We start from the raw sequence: 14,719 nt of genomic DNA, 5'->3' as shown, positions 1-14,719 counted from the left end.
CTGTATCACTCGTGGCTTAGCTGCAGGCGACGCCGACGTGCTGGAAGCGGCACGGGGCCTCGCCGAGTCATCCGGTGGTGAGCGGACGCTGCGGCGAGCTTTGGAGGAGGCGTCTTAACATTCGGTCTGGAGAGGCTGACAAAGACGATCAGGCGATAGAGCAGTCAAGCTGAGCGCCGGACCTGGAATGCCTCCCGGCCAAACGGCAGCGAGATAAAGGAGCAAACTCTAATGTAATATCAGAGGATTTTGGAGGCTCATGGTTGGACCTGCTTGGTTGGACTTGTGAGCTTCAGTTTAAGAACTTTTCCTATGAAGCATCCTATGAAGTCTAGCACCGCTGAGGTTAATATAAGAGGACTCCTCTTCCTTCTTTACAGAAAATCGCAAAAAGCCGCTGCCTGACCATCCATCCGTCCATTCCTCCACCTTCTTACGCTTATCCGAGGTCGGGTCGCGGGGGCAGCAGCCTAAGCAGGGAAGCCCAGACCTTCTTCTCCCCAGTCACTTCGTCCAGCTCTTCCCGGGGGATACTGAGGCGTTCCCAGCCGGGAGACATAGTTTTCCCAACGTGTCCTGGGTCTTCCCCGTGGCCTCCTACCGGCCCCTAGGGAGGCGTTCGGGCATACTTGCCAACCTTGAGACCTCCAATATCGGGAGGTGGGGGGTAGGGGGTGGGGGGTGGGGGGCGTGGTTGGGGGCGTGGTTATTTACAGCTAGAATTCACCAACTTGAGTATTTCATATATATATATATATATATATGTATGAAATACTTGACTTTCAGTGAATTCTAGCTATAAATATATATATATATATTTATTTATTTTATTTACATAAAAGAAATACTTGAATTTCAGTGTTCCGGTGGCTATCCATTAGATGGCAGTATACTCCTGTTTAACTTCTCCGTTCATGATGAGTATATCATTTCGGCCACCGTGTTCAATGGAGAAGTCTGTTCTATATATTTACAGGCAACGAACTGAAATTCTTGTTTCCATTCGTTTGAATTCGTTAGGCAAGCTGTTTATATTGTGGGAAAGCGGACGTGAGAACAGGCTGTCCCCACTCAGTCTCAGGTCCGCATTGAGCTGGAGGGGGCGTGGCCTCAAGCTCCGGCTGAATACCGGGAGTTTGTCGGGAGAAAATCTCTGCCGGGAGGTTGTTGGGAGAGGCGCGGAATTCTCCCGCTAAAAACGGGAGGGTTGGCAAGTATGCGTTCGGGTGGCATCCTGACCAGATGCCCGAACCACCTCATCTGGCTCCTCTCCATGTGGAGGAGCAGTGGCTTTACTTTGAGCTCCTCCCGGATGGCAGAGCTTCTCACCCTATCTCTAAGGGAGAGACCCGCCACCCGGTGGAGGAAACTCATTTCAGCCGCTTGTACCCGTGATCTTGTCCTTTCGGTCATAACCCAAAGCTCATGACCATAGGTGTGGATGGGAATGAAGATCGACCAGTAAATTGAGAGCTTTGCCTTCCAGCTCAGCTCCTTCTTCACCACAACGGATCGATACAGCGTCCGCATTGCTGAAGACGCCGCACCGATCCGCCTGTCGATCTCACCATCCACTCTTCCCTCACTCGTGAACAAGACTCCGAGGTACTTGAACTCCTCCACTTGGGGCAAGATCTCCTCCCCAACCTGGAGATGGTACTTCACCCTTTTCCGGGCGAGAACCATGGACTCGGACTTGGAGGTGCTGATTCTCACCCCTGCCTGACCAGGGTTTAGAACATTTGCAGAGACTCCTCCCACCCCCACCGAGGACTGTTTTCACTGCCGGACTCTGGAAAGAGGTTCTGCTACGGAGGCTGCGGAACCTCTTTCTAGAGTCCAGCATTGAAAACAGTACACACTAGGGTACCGTGAGATACAGTCTGGTGTGCCGTGGGAGATTATCTAATCTCCCCTATTTGGGTCAAAAACATTTTTTGCAAACCAGTAATTATAGTCTGCAAATGATGTGTTGTTGTTGAGTGTCGGTGCAGTCTCGAGCTCGGCAGCATAACCGTGTAATACTCTTCTATATCAGTAGGTGGCAGCAGGTAGCTAATTGCTTTGTAGATGTCGGGAACAGCGTGAGGCAGCGTGTAGGTAAAATGGTAAAAAAAAATAAACAAAAGGTGAGTGCCCCTAAGAAAAGGCATTGAAGCTTAGGGAAGGCTATGCAGAACGAAACTAAAACTGAACTGGCTACAAAGTCAACAAAAACAGAATGCTGGACGACAGCAAAGACTTACTGTGGAGCAAAGACGGCGTTCACAATGTACATCCGTACATGACATGACAATCAACAATGTCCCCACAAAGAAGGATAAAAACAACTGAAATATTCTTGATTGCTAAAACAAAGTAGATGCGGGAAATATCGCTCAAAAGGAAGACATGAAACTGCTACAGGAAAATACCAAAAAAAGAGAAAAAGCCACCGAAAATTGGAGCACAAGACAAGAACTAAAACACTACACACAGGAAAACAGCAAAAAAGTCCAAATAAGTCAGGGTGTGATGTGACAGGTGGTGACAGAACACCTACTTTGAGACAAGAGCTATAGTGATGCATGCTTGGTTATGCTTTAAAGTCATATCCAACAATTGTGACAATGAATTTTTACTGCTTGAAATTGCATACATTTTAAACTTTAATAGCATCCAATATTGCAACAAATATTAGTTTATCATCATACTTTCCAAACTTGTTTTTGTCTAAATAAAAATACATTAAAATACTTACTTTACAGCAAACTAACCATCAAATTAATTAAAATTAAAATAAATGTTACGCTGTTCTTTACAGCATATTACTGTAAATTGTAAAACATTACTAGTTTTTAGTGTTAAACTTCTGTTGACTGAGCTGCCAGTTTTTGACTGTAAAATGTACGGTTGTTGTTTTTAACGGACAGACGGTGCATTTGTTTTTACGGTAGAAAAACTGGCAGCTAAATTGCCAGAATAAAAAATGAACTTGTACTGTTTTTCCATTCACAATATAATGTTGTAAAAACCAATGTCAATTTAACACAAACATTGTGGCAACTAAGCTGAATTTCTGGCCACATTACTACATATGGCTCCTTTAACTTATGTGTGTTGCTTCCATTTGTGTAGATCAGGGGTGTCCAAACTTTTTCCACTGAGGGCCGCACACTGAAAAATCCAAGCAAGCGGGGGCCATTTTTATATTTTTTTATTTTAAAAACCAATACAATATATGTATAAAAAATATACATTTAGGCCTCCACTCAGGCTTGATCCCGGGGACCCCAAAGGGTTTTGGTAAAAAATATATAAAAAATGTGTCATTATTCAGTATTATTTTTATTATTATTATTCAAGTTTTAAATCCCTAGATCAACATTAGGCCTATCTGTCAATATAACGTTTTTAAAGATTTAAGTCGTATGCTCTTTTTGTCAAAGAAAACTATGGAAAAAACACAAAATATGCATTATTTTCACCCAATAACATTTTTAAGTGGAATATTTCAGATTATATAATAATTGGAGCCTTAAAAAGGTCAATAACTCATAACAACATTGCTTTTAATTCATTATTATTTTTTGAGCGATGACACTTAAAAACAAATCACACAAAAATGATTGGGGAACCAAAAGGGTCCTACTCATTAAAGTGTTAAAAAATAAATTAGACCTTTTTTTTACTGTTTACTTTTAACACAATAACCTCGAGATCAACTTCAGGGGCCGTACTTATCAAGCTTCTTAGAATTACTCCTAAGAAGTCTGCTAAGAGTTGACTTAAGAGTAAATAAATTCTTCGCTGAAAGCTGCACTTAAAAGTTAGTTATCAAGCGTCTTACTCACACTTTCAGCGAAGTGTAGGACTGAATCTTAAGTGTCACACTCAGAGCTGAATTACGACATTACTATGTGCCGTAAACGGAATTTTAGGTGACGTCATTTCTGTGTCCATAGAAATGACCAATCACGGAATGGAATCCGTTGTCTAAGAATAAAGAAATATCTTGGAAATATTTAAGTGGACAATGGGAGTGTATATTTTGACAATAAACTACAAAATAATACAAAACAAACTAGTCCCCGCCGGCACTTACGCTACCGCTCCCTCTCTTCTCTCGCCCACACACTCACTGACGTCACTCACCTCACGGCCACACACATACGCTACTGTCATAACATTTTCTTTCCAATTCATTAAAGGCCTACTGAAATGAATTTTTTTTATTTAAACGGGGATAGCAGATCTATTCTATGTGTCATACTTGATCATTTCGCGATATTGCCATATTTTTGCTGAAAGGATTTAGTATAGAACAACGACGATAAAGATTGCAACTTTTGGTATCTGATAAAAAAAAGGCTTGCACCTACCGGAAGTAGCGTGACGTAGTCAGTTGAACATATACGCAAAGTTCCCTATTGTTTACAATGATGGCCGCATGAAGTGAGAGAGATTCGGACCGAGAAAGCGACAATTTCCCCATTAATTTGAGCGAGGATGAAAGATTTGTGGATGAGTAAAGTGCAAGTGAAGGACTAGTGGGGAGTTGAAGCTATTCAGATAGGGAAGATGCTGTGAGAGCCGGGGGTGACCTGATATTCAGCTGGGAATGACTACAACAGTAAATAAACACAAGACATATATATACTCTATTAGCCACAACACAACCAGGCTTATATTTAATATGCCACAAATTAATCCTGCATAAAAACACCTGCGTGTTTGTTATGCTAGCTCCTAGCTCCTCTGCTAGCTCCTAGCTCCATAGAACACGCCAATACAATTCAAACACCTGATCAACACACACAATCACTCAGCCCAAAAGACCGTTTACCTAACCCAAGGTTCATAAAGCTTATATATTTTTAAAAAGTTACGTACGTGACGCGCACATACGGTCAAGTTATCGAATGTTTAGCAGCCAAGGCTGCATACTCACGGTACCTGATATTCAGCTGGGAATGACTACAACAGTAAATAAACACAAGACATATATATACTCTATTAGCCACAACACAACCAGGCTTATATTTAATATGCCACAAATTAATCCTGCATAATAACACCTGCGTGTTTGTTATGCTAGCTCCTAGCTCCTCTGCTAGCTCCTAGCTCCATAGAACACGCCAATACAATTCAAACACCCGATCAACACACACAATCACTCAGCCCAAAAGACCGTTCACCTAACCCAAGGTTCATAAAGCTTATATATTTTTAAAAAGTTACGTACGTGACGCGCACATACGGTCAAGTTATCGAATGTTTAGCAGCCAAGGCTGCATACTCACGGTACCTGATATTCAGCTGGGAATGACTACAACAGTAAATAAACACAAGACATATATATACTCTATTAGCCACAACACAACCAGGCTTATATTTAATATGCCACAAATTAATCCTGCATAATAACACCTGCGTGTTTGTTATGCTAGCTCCTAGCTCCTCTGCTAGCTCCTAGCTCCATAGAACACGCCAATACAATTCAAACACCCGATCAACACACACAATCACTCAGCCCAAAAGACCGTTCACCTAACCCAAGGTTCATAAAGCTTATATATTTTTAAAAAGTTACGTACGTGACGCGCACGTACGGTACGGTACGTGTTATGCTAGCTCCTAGCTCCTCTGCTAGCTCCTAGCTCCATAGAACACGCCAATACAATTCAAACACATGATCAACACACACAATCACTCAGCCCAAAAGACCGTTCACCTAACCCAAGGTTCATAAAGCTTATATATTTAAAAAAAGTTACGTACATACGCAAAAAAAAGCCAAAGCTGCATACTCACAGTAGCACGTCTGCGTCTTTGTCATCCAAATCAAAGTAATCCTGGTAAGAGTCTGTGTTGTCCCAGTTCTCTACAGGCGTCTGTGTATCCAAATCAAAAGTCCTCCTGGTTAGAGTCTCTGTTATCCGAGTTCTTCCATCTTGACTGCATCTTTCGGGAATGTAAACAAAGAAGCGCCGGCTGTGTACTGTTGTGGCTGACTACGTTCGAAAAATACGTCCATTTCGCACCGACAACTTTCTTCTTTGCTTGCTCGGCTTCCTTCTCCATAATGCAATGAACATGATTGAAACAGATTCACGAACACAGATGTCCAGAATACTGTGGAATTATGAAATGAAAACAGAGCTTTTTCGTATCGGCTTCAATGTGGAAGGCATACCCGTGTTCGTCGGGCTACGTCACACGCATACGTCATCCTCAGAGGCGTTTCGAACCGGAAGTTTAGCGGCAAATTTAAAATGTCACTTTATAAGTTAACCCGGCCGTATTGGCATGTGTTATAATGTTAAGATTTCATCATTGATATATAAACTATCAGACTGCGTGGTCGGTAGTAGTGGGTTTCAGTAGGCCTTTAATTAGGCAACTAATTTGAAACTAGTGTGGGTGGCTCTATATATACTAGCCCACTGCAGACACATGCAGAAATCAACAAGGAATCGAAAAGTATTAAATCTGTGACAAAAATAATATCCGCTCTGTCTAAACGATACCGTTTGATCAGCTGCTCGTCATCAAAAAAAAAAAAAAACATTGTTCCGTTCCCTGAACGTTCGCGCACGTCTCTCTCGCCTCAGTGCCATCCCCTGCTGGCAACTCCTAACCACTTAAGACACCTCTGAAGGTCTCTTAAATATCGTGGAGAGTAGGAGTGATTCTTAGACTTAAGAACGTTGATAAAAAGCTTTTATTCTTAAGTTTGAGAGTAGGACTAAATTTCGCAAATTCTCAGGACTTAAGTGTAAAACGGCACTCTAAGAAGCTTGATAAGTACGGCCCCAGATCTATCCGTCAATTATACGTTGTATTGTTGTTTATGTTTTTTGTTTGTTCGTTTTAGGCCCTTCTTTAAAAAACAAAAAAACAGCTCAATTTTTTATATGGCAAACACAAAATATGCAACATTTTCCCCAAAAAATATCTCAAAGTGCAATATTTAATGTGACGTAATTGGAGCCTTGGATAGGTCAATAATTCATAGTAACATTGATTTTGATTCATTATTATTTTTTAAAGAAAGAAAGCTTTGTGTTATTAGAGTGAACATTGCAACATTTTCTTGTTACATTTCACCTGTTTGGTCTTTCGTACCACATTTTATGTTTTTTATTTTTTTAATCGTATTTTAAAATGGGCCGTTAAAAAATGACCTGCGGGCCGCAAATGGCAGCACTTTGGACATCCCTGGTGTAGATGCAGCCGGGCGCGAACGTGCACACGCGTAAAAAGCAACCAAGCAACTAAAAAAAACATGATGTAGCTTCTTCCTTGTAGTGTTTACTGATGTTAAAGACAACATACCCTTCATTGCACATGTATCACTATATCAATGATTCAATGATTTATAATTCCATGAGAGTTTTGCAGCGGCACACGCAGGTCCGTGTGCTTTATATTGGCACTTAAACAAGCAAAAGGGTTTCCTTGGCTCGTTAGTGCGTGCTGATTTTTGGAATAATGTACTCTTCACTGCACATGTAATACATCACCATGTTGCTGAACATGTTAGAATTCTATGAGTGTTGGGGGAAGACAATGTTCCCAGGGTTCTGTGTAAGTGCAGGCTTGTTTTAAAAATAATGCACATGTCATTGTACGTCTGGTAGGGTTGCAAAATTCCGGGAATATTCAAAGTTGGAAATTTTCCATGGGAATTAACAGGAACTAATGGGAAATTAATGGGAATAAACATAGAATGCAACATGCTAGATCTTGCAGCATGATTAGTAGCTAAAACAACCTGATTTAAAGGCCTACTGAAATACGATTTTCTTATTTAAACGGGGATAGCAGGTCCATTCTATGTGTCATACTTGATCATTTCGCGATATTGCCATATTTTTGCTGAAAGGATTTAGTAGAGAACATCGACGATAAAGTTCGCAACTTTCGGTCGCTGATAAAAAAAGCCTTGCCTGTACCGAGAGTAGCGTGACGTCACAGGTTGTGGAGCTCCTCACATCTGCACATTGTTTACAATCATGGCCAACCAGCAGCGAGAGAGATTCGGACCGAGAAAGCGACGATTTCCCCATTAATTTGAGCGAGGATGAAAGATTTGTGGATGAGGAAAGTGAGAGTGAAGGACTAGAGGGCAGTGGAAGCGATTCAGATAGGGAAGATGCTGTGAGAGGCGGGTGGGACCTGATATTCAGCTGGGAATGACTACAACAGTAAATAAACACAAGACATATATATACTCTATTAGCCACAACACAACCAGGCTTATATTTAATATGCCACAAATTAATCCCGCATAACAAACACCTCCCCCCTCCCGTCCATATAACCCGCCAATACAAATCAAACACCCGCACAACACACTCAATCCCACAGCCCAAAGTACCGTTCACCTGCGCAAAGTTCAAACAGCACATATATTTCCCCAAAGTTACGTACGTGACATGCACATAGCGGCACGCACGTACGGGCAAGCGATCAAATGTTTGGAAGCCGCAGCTGCGTACTGCGTTACACATACAAATTAAACAAAATGCTTATGGCAACATTCTGGTTGCGTACTCACGGTACCGCGTCTGTGTATCCAACTCAAAGTTCTCCTGGTAAGAGTCTCTGTTGTCCCGGTTCTCCACAGGCCAATGGTAAAGCTTGACTGTCATCTTTCGGGAATGTAAACAATGAAACACCGGCCACGTATTTGTGTTGCTGCAGCCGGCCGAAATACACCGCTTCCCACCTACAGCTTTCTTCTTTGCTGTCTCCATTGTTCATTGAACAAATTGCAGAACATTCACCAACACAGATGTCCAGAATACTGTGGAATTTTGCGATGAAAACAGACGACTTAATAGCTGGCCACAATGCTGTCCCAAAATGTCCGCTACAATCCGTGACGTCACGCGCAGGCGTCATCATACCGAGACGTTTTCAGCAGGATATTTCGCGCAAAATTTAAAATTGTACTCTAGCAATCTAACCCGGCCGTATTGGCATGTGTTGCAATGTTAAGATTTCATCATTGATATAGAAACTATCAGACTGCGTGGTCGCTAGTAGTGGCTTTCAGTAGGCCTTTAATGCAAATTCGGTAGAATTTCAACCCTGCACTGTGCATTCCTCCATCACATGTGCAGTGCATTTATCCATCACATGCACAGATAATTCCCAGCATGCAACACACTACAGCAGGGCTATTGAGGCCACACTAGTATTTGAGCCCAAGGACTTCATCCAGTCAGGTAAGTGTTGATGATATTACTGGGGTAAATATATTTCATTTATGGTATTTAAGTGTAATAGAGGTGTAATTGCTTGTTACTGTATGACTGTAGACTACTCCAGCAGACTTCCACTCAAGCTAGCTAGCTGTTCCTGTACTTGTTAAATGATTTTGGGGCCAATATCTCTAGCTAGCTAGGTTTATGTACCACCACAGTCTCATAATGAACCGAAAATATTTCTTCGTTAGCCGTGATGCTAATTTTCTCTATGTTAAATCCCATTCATTTGCGCTAACAACGTTAGCGATCCGAATTGACCTTTTTTGTGATCTGTAAAGTTCAACTAAATCAAAAGGTGTAGTTTCCTCTGCCTTCTGTTCTGCTAGCCATTCTGTTGTCATACAAGAATGTAGCTTATAGTTTGATTTAGCATGCTGATTGACTGTTCATTGTATTCATTTAGCCTATTTCTATTCATTTGTCCATCAGTAAAATACTTTTAAAGACTACTCCAGTTGTTTAGCTGACTATTTATATCTGTGTGTGGCATTGCATTAGTGTTTTACAAGAATAAATCAATACAAACAGAATAATGCCACGTACACCATCTGATGTGTGGAGACATTTCACCCCAACCAATGTAGGCGGAAAGGCGGTGTACATTTGCAAATACTGTGCAAAGAGCTACGTCAAAAATGCCACAAAAGATGCAGCAGCATATAGACAAGTGCCCGATAATATATCATTATTGTAATTCCCCATTCATTCTCGTATATTCCCATTAATTCCCATGGACGGTGTCCAACTTTGAATAATCAAAAACTTCCCGAGCTTAACTTCCCGTGGTAAATTTCCGGAAAGTTTCCGTAAATGTGTGGAAAAAATTGCTTCAGCTTCCATATAGTTCACTCTTTGTCTGACATTTTGTAATGGGTTACTCTTTAAAAAATTACAGTACCACTTTAAATTATATTGTGATGGCAACAGTTTGACCCTGAAAAAGATGATGATTTCCTCTACCCTTATTTTCTATGGGACAAATCAAAAAGGTCGCATTATAAAACTGTTCTCTTGAATAAGAAAGGTAAAGAACATGCTACTTTAACTGGAAGTGAACAAATTATAATCAAAACTTTACTCTCTGCAGACAATATTCGGGAGGAGAGTTAATGCGCTGCCACCATTTGCATTTAAAAAGCCTTTGATTTCAGACTGGAGGGCCACAAAAAGGTTCTTTAAAAGACCACTCGGCACACAAGTTTAATCTCCTTAACTTTTTTTCCGCAGCAAAAAGCACCTTAAAGAAAATAATCAACACGAGAAAGAAGCTGACTTTTTAAAAAAAATACTATAATTTATGCAGAAAGTTGAGCTTCTCTGAGTAATTTGGTCTCTATTTGGATTACGCAGGGAAGTTTGAACGTGTCCGTGAACATTTGATGAACAAATATGCTTTGTGTAGAATTATTACAGCTTACCTTTTGCCAGCGATGTCCTTTCAAAGCAGAATTTCAAGCAGGGAAGAGTTATTGTTGGAGATGACTTCAGCACGGCAGACAGGGTGAAGGCTGCGAGGGCCCGCCTGCGTCACAGTGATGATGAGTCAGCACATGCAGATATGGCGGCACAGATGACAAGCATGACCACCAGCTGATAAGCTACATGAATAGACAAGTCTATTTTTTTTTTTTTTTACATAAAACCAGAATAATTCTAGAAGAGGCTCTCTAAGAGCAATGTAAATACTGGGGGGTGTAACGGTACACAAACATTTTGGTTCGGTACGTATCTCGGTTTAGAGGCCACGGTTCGGTTCATTTTCGGTACAGTAAGAAAACAACAAAATATAAATTTTTTGGTAATTTATTTACCAAATTTGTAAACAATGGCTGTATCCTTTTAACATTGGGAAACACTATAATAATTTTGCCCACGTTAATCAACATTAAACTGCCTCAAGTTGTTGCTCAGATGAAATAAAATGACAAAACTTTAAATAAAGAATAGTGAACAGGCTGAATAAGTGTACGTTATATGAGGCATAAATAACCAACTGAAAACGTGCCTGGTATGTTAACGTAACATATTATGGTAAGAGTCATTCCAATAACTATAACATATAGAACATGCTATACGTTTACCAAACAATCTGTCACTCCTAATCGCTAAATCCCATGAAATCTTATACGTCTAGTCTCTTACGTGAATGAGATAATTAATATTATTTGATATTTTACGCTAATGTGTTAATAATTTCACACATAAGTCGCTCCTGAGTATAAGTCGCACCCCCGGCCAAACTATGAAAAAACTGTGTCGAAAAATAGTGATTCCATCAGGAGAGTTCCCTCAGGAAAATTAAAATTCCAGCAGCAGTGTACAGAATTGAGATCGAATTTAAAAAAGTAAATAATGGGTGGATGGATGGATGGATGGATGGATGGATGGATGGATGGATGGATGGATGGATGGATGGATGGATGGATGGATGGATGGATGGATGGATGGATGGATGGATGGATAGATAGATAGATAGATAGATAGATAGTACTTTATTGATTCCATCAGGAGAGTTCCCTCAGGAAAATTAAAATTCCAGCAGCAGTGTACAGAATTGAGATCGAATTTAAAAAAGTAAATAATGGGGGTATAAATGGAAACAAAATAGAAAAATATTATTACAGTAGAATAAAAACAAAAAGCATCAATGAGAATACAAATATAACAGTAAAATAAGAATATAACAAGAGAAACTAGGCATTAGTGACCATGTTATGAAAACGTATTACACTGTTATTGTTTTGCATCCCCCGTCATTCTAGTACCCCCCTCCCTCCCAGAGAGGAGTTATTATACGGTATTTTTGTAGTTATTTCCCCATATTTCTACACAATATCTCAGATATGGTAACACTAGCGAGCAGTAGAGAATATGAAGTGATTTTTGGTCTCGCACATGTTTTGCTTTGTTCATTATTGACGTGTTTCTTGCTACTTTATGTTGCATATTTTTTTACATGAGATTTCCAGTTCGGTTTCGATGCTTACAGGGGGGGGAAATAATATCGACTCCAGTGCAAAATAGTAGTGAATCTGACGTGAACAAGAACAACAACCTATCCTCCTTCAAAACCACACTAAAACAACACCTCCAGGCAACTTCAACCCTTGACTAACACCCTCCCCCCTCCACATCCCACCTCCCCGGATTGTAAATAACCAAATGTAAATAATCAAATGTATATACTTGTTCTTATGATACCTGAACTCACTATGTTCACTGCTCGCTGTACATATCCTACCAAGTCAGACCTACACTGTTTCAATGTCCATTTCTCTGATGATGCAATTGTTGATGACTGAAGTGTTGATATCAACCAAACCCTCCTCATCCCACCCCCCGGATTGTAAATAATTCAATGTATATACTCTGATGATTAACTTGTGTGATGACTGTATTATGATGATTGTATATATTTGTACCATGAATTGACTTACGTAGACCCCGACTTAAACAAGTTGAAAAACTTATTGGGGTGTTACCATTTAGTGGTCAATTGTACGGAATATGTACTGTACTGTGCAATCTACTAATAAAAGTTTCAATCAATCAATCAATTCAAAAGGAAAATGCACCAAGATAGCATTTCAACTGCTGTTAAATGACTGTGTATCTTACAATAAATCTCACGTTAGCTTTAGTGTCATTCATAATACTTTTATACTTTACATGTATAATACTTTGCAGAGCAATATCAGACCGTGGCTTACCTTTAGCAGAGTGCAGGAGGTCTGCTAACAGCTTCCGGTTCTGCAGTCATATTTATAGACTTTTAGGTACCAGCAGATGCCACAATTGAACCTCTCATTGCGTGAAAAAACAATATACATACTTCAGCAGGAATTTCACTCAAATAATCAAAGTATTTCTCATACCCGTTACACGTATATTAGTATCCTCCTTCTTTATACAAGAATTGAGGATTCGCTAATCTTGTAATGGCTTCTAGTAGCTAATAGCTAGCTTCATTTAGCATAGCAACGAGCACTTTCTTCCCGATGGTGAAAGAGATTGTTCTGGGGGTTGGGTTCTGTCCCAGATGCATTAGAAGGCACGGAACGTGTGGACGACATCTCAGTACTTCAAAAGTTTACTACAAACATGTTGAGAAAACACACAAAGATAAGCACAGTTATCTCCCTGAGCTGAAAGACCAAACAGGTGGCTTGATTGTGCCTCCACCAATCAACTGCCAGACAGAGAGCGTGGTGCTCTGTGATTGGTCCGCCGTCAGCCAATATTGTGGCGTGTACAATGTCACGTGGGTAAAGCAGCTTCACTCATAGACGTGTTCTAAGGGTACGCAGCATCGAGCGCTACTGCCTACTGGCGCTGACGAGACGCGGGGCCGCCATCTTGGAGTGGTGATCCGCTCCACTCAGTGCAATTCATTTGGCAGGAGCAATGAACTGTCAGCGCATTTAATTCATCTTACCTCACTGAATACCACTGATTTTCACGCACTTTTTTGTCATACGTGTATCTATGATAAAAGACACATGTTTTGGCGTGTTTTATTATTCATAGTTTGCGTAACGGTAATATATTATTCTTATATGCTATAAGTGACCAGACGTCCGAAATCAAAACTGGGAATATAATCCCAGAGAAGGGGGAAAAACGGTCAGCTATTTTTAAATTGAAGAAACAATATAATTGGTTATATATACATGCGTATATCCTACATAAACAATGTATGAATACATTAGATATCTATGTATTTTGTAGACTGTATCTCTGTTGCTGCAGCAGCAGAGAGTTTATTCTGTCTTGACACTTTGTATTGATATTTTGTACTACATTCTTCCCTTAAATGATTATGTTTACAATGATTGTTATATATGTATTTTTTATGTATGTCGCTTTGGATAAAAGTGTCTGCCAAATACTTAAACATAAACATATATAAACACCTGAAAGTCTTTATATCAGCTAAAACCACCAATCTGTTTCACTGGATTCAGAATAAAACCAAATTCTGTCTTACCCAACAATGTTAGTATTTGAATATTGTTACTTGAAGACTTATTCCTGGTTACAATTATACTGTTAAGAAAGTATTGTCTTATTCTTTGCCTAAAATGAGAATGCATCATAATCAGTGGCGGGTGGTGAATTTTGTTTTAGGTGGGGCTGAAAGTTTATAAACCAAACCCCTGAAGGGGGGTCATCCTCCCCCAGAAGTTTTATTTGTGATTTTCACATACAAATGAAGCATTCTGGTGCATTCTGACAAAATAATAAAGACAAAATAAAATAATACTGTATAGCCACTGTCCATCTGATTGTCTAGTTAGCTAACACACACATATATATATATATATATATATATATATATATATATATATATATATATATATATATATATATATATATATATATATATATATATATATATATATATATACTACCGCTCAAAAGTTTGGGGTCACCCAAACAATTTTGTGTAATAGCCTTCATAT

The 14,719-nt window shown here is 39.9% G+C and overlaps 1 long non-coding RNA gene across 1 annotated transcript in view; it reads right to left on the bottom strand.

The window, feature by feature from the left end:
- LOC133653265 (uncharacterized) overlaps nt 1–13,403 on the bottom strand; it is an 86,127-nt gene extending 72,724 nt beyond the window's left edge. Inside the window, exons 1-2 of the long non-coding RNA XR_009826689.1 lie at nt 12,968–13,403; nt 10,676–10,779 (exon numbers count right to left, since the gene is read on the bottom strand). This is a non-coding gene — a long non-coding RNA (uncharacterized LOC133653265). The remainder of the gene's footprint in view (nt 1–10,675; nt 10,780–12,967) is intronic.
- Nucleotides 13,404–14,719: the final 1,316 nt, after the last annotated feature.

This window comes from Entelurus aequoreus, linkage group LG07, assembly GCF_033978785.1.
Source record: "Entelurus aequoreus isolate RoL-2023_Sb linkage group LG07, RoL_Eaeq_v1.1, whole genome shotgun sequence".
In the NCBI taxonomy this organism is placed as follows: Eukaryota; Metazoa; Chordata; class Actinopteri; order Syngnathiformes; family Syngnathidae; genus Entelurus; species Entelurus aequoreus.
This window is presented reverse-complemented; position numbering and strand designations above follow the sequence as displayed.